Here is a 3,008-nt window from a genome sequence, read left to right as displayed (position 1 = left end):
GTTCTCAGTGTCCGAAGAACGCAGCTAGTTGAAAGCTGGCTTGTAGGCGTGCTTCCTTGTGCGAGCTGAGTTCAGGGCAGGACTCTCCCGCATTCTGACTGCCGTAGACGTAGGTCCCAGCATCCTTATGTTAGGTGCCGGAAGAGGTTGTGTGAAGAGCATGTGGCAAGTGACAGGATTGTCTCAAGTGTATCTGATCTCAAAGCCGACATTGCAAACGTCCTTGTTCAATGTGAGTGTAGCTCGGTCCTAGCTCCATCAAAGTGTCTAGCAGACATCTGCCTGCAACGCATACACACTTCGAGAGATGGGCTAATGGACTGTCCCTCCCAATCCTGCCAGCACGTACACCCGAGCTCTCAACTGGACTAGCTCCGATGCGTGCCTGAAGTATGTGAGAGGTAAGGGGAAAGTCCCGGCCCACAAGACTAGTGCATCCAAGCTCAAACCAGCGATTTCCTAGTATTTCCTGTGGAGCCAGGTGCACATCTAAGTGCCATACGAGAGAATCTAGCTGAACGTTGTCGAAGCAATACTTCGGAGTGAGCTCTCCTAGTCCCTAAGTTGCACCTGCCTCAAAATTTCCAACATGCCCACAGCCATTTGTCAAGTTGTGAGAGCAGTGGAAAGCAGACTGCAGGGTGTCTCAAGCTGCAGTGATGCTATTCTGGGTATCCTGGCTTAAAACTGTTACGTCTCATGCCCAGAACCAGTATTGAAAGTGGCTTGTACTGCCTTTTCCTTCTGTGAGTGAGTTCAGCAGCCTACCCGCATTCTGAACTGGTAGACGTAGGTCCCAGCCCCAAGTTAGTGCCGAAGAGGTTGTTCAAAGCATGTGAAGTGACAGATTCTCCTCACTGTATCTGATCTCAATGCAGACATTGCAAAGCCTTTTCAATGAGAGTGGTCCTAGCTCCATCAAGTGTCTTAGCAGACATCTGCGTGCAACGCATACACACTTCTGAGAGTTGGGCTTATGGACTGTCCCTCCCACATGCTGCCTGAACTACACCCGCTCTAACTGCCTGGCCCAGATGCGTGCCTGAAGTGTTGTGAGAGGAAGTCAAAGTCCTGTCCACAATACTAGTGCATCCAAGCTCAACCAGCGATTTCGTAGTATTTCCTGTGGAGCCAGTGCCACATCCTAAGCCATACGAGACAATCTAGCTGAACGTTGTCCAAGCAACTTACTTCTGAGTGTGGACTCACCCTCAGTCCCTAAGTGCACACTGCCTGCAGAAAGATTTTCCAACATCTGCCCACAGCCATTTGTCAAGCTTGGAGACGCAAGTGGAATAAGCAGACCTGGAGGGTGTCTCCACTGTATGGAGTGTATTCTGGGTACCTCCTGGCTTAGAACACTGTTACGTTCTCAGTGCCCGAGGAACGCAGTTAGTTGAAAGCTGTCATGTAGGCCTGCTTCCTTCTGCGAGCTGAGTTCAGGGAAGGACCCTCCCGCATTCTGACTGCCTGTAACGAGTCCCAGCATCCTTATATTAGGTCCGGAGGAGTTGTGTGAAGAGCATGTGGAAGTGACAGGATTCTCCTCAGTTCTATCAGATCTCAATGCAGACATTGCAAACAGCCTATTCAATGAGAGTGTAGCTGGGTCTAGCTCCCATCAAAGTGTCTAGCAGACATCTGCCTGCAAAGCATACGCACTTCCTAGAGCTGGGCTAATGGACTGTCCCCTCCCACATCCTGCCTGCATTACACCGTGCTCCTAAAAGGCCTAGCCGCGATGCGTGCCTGAATGTTGTGAGAGGTAAGTGGAAAGTCCCGGCCCACAAGACTAGTGCATCCAAGCTCAACCCAGTGATTTCCTAGTATTTCCTCTGTGAGCCAGGTGCGACATCTATTGGCCTGCTCCTAGTGTGAGGAAGCAGTCCCTCAAATCCTATCGAGAAACCTAGTTCGTGTATTCCGGGAGCATTCGAATTAGTGCCACCCCAAGTCTCACTAAAAATTGCCTGAAGAAGACTTCGAGGTTGACCCAGCCTTGCTCACTTGACTCCTTGGAAAAAAATTTAGTGTCCCCCAGCATTGAGGTTTGAAAGTGGGCCTTTAAAGCTGTACGTTCAGTGCCCAGACTGCATGGAGTGGGTATCTGATCCTCCGGGCCCGGAACGGTTACGCCTCGGACGGATCCATAGTGATCCCCCCTCTAGATACTCGTAGTTGTGAAGTGCAGGGAACGCAGTTCTCCCGTGCTTTAGCCAATGCTACTTTGCAGTTGGGAAAGGTCTCGTCCTGCCATAACAGGTCCTCCGGGTTCGGCAACGTAAACGATTGTAGGTATTCCTCCACTTGCTCCCACAACACGCAACTCTGCCTCAACATACCCCTCCTTGGGGAATGAAAGTCCCTCCAACATTCTTGCAACATCAAACCACGATTCGTAGTTCCTGGCCAAGGTCCCCAACTAAGTGCCAAACGGCGCCCAGCTAACGTCCGAAGCAACTTAATTCGATGTGCCTCCGGGCCCCTCAAAGGGGCCCAAAAACCTGCATAAGATTTCCCTTGCCAAGCACATTCAAGTTGAACCATTAGCAACCTTGGAACTCCAGCGAAGACTTCACTCGTACCTCCGTTAGCTGTACGAAAATCAGACCTGAGTGTTCAAGCGTCTGTAGCGGTATCTGGTACGTCCGGAGACCACCGTATTTCTGATCCCCGGGTAAACCCGTTAAACGTTCCTAGTGCCAGGGCTGGTCAAGCAGGTGTGCCGATTCTCCTGGGTAGTCTCAGCAGAATTGCTGCCAAGGTGGAAGACTGTTGCAGATCAAGTTACGACATCTGTGAAGCATTCCAACCCAGTTTGGCTATGAATGTCTCCACTCCATAATTCTCGCATGCTCCTAAAGCCTAGCCATCCTGCTGAGGTCTGTAGGGGAAATTTCCCGCCCAATCCTGCCCAAAGCCACCGCATTTCCTAGTATTTGAGGTAAGTGGAAGGGGCCCCAAAGTTGGCCAAGCTCAACCACTTTTATTTTCTGGTGACCCGGGGC

The sequence above is a fragment of the Vulpes lagopus genome, chromosome 23, assembly GCF_018345385.1.
Source record: "Vulpes lagopus strain Blue_001 chromosome 23, ASM1834538v1, whole genome shotgun sequence".
NCBI classification, from domain to species: Eukaryota; Metazoa; Chordata; class Mammalia; order Carnivora; family Canidae; genus Vulpes; species Vulpes lagopus.
The sequence above is the reverse complement of the archived record's forward strand: the minus strand, read 5'-3'. Positions refer to the sequence as shown.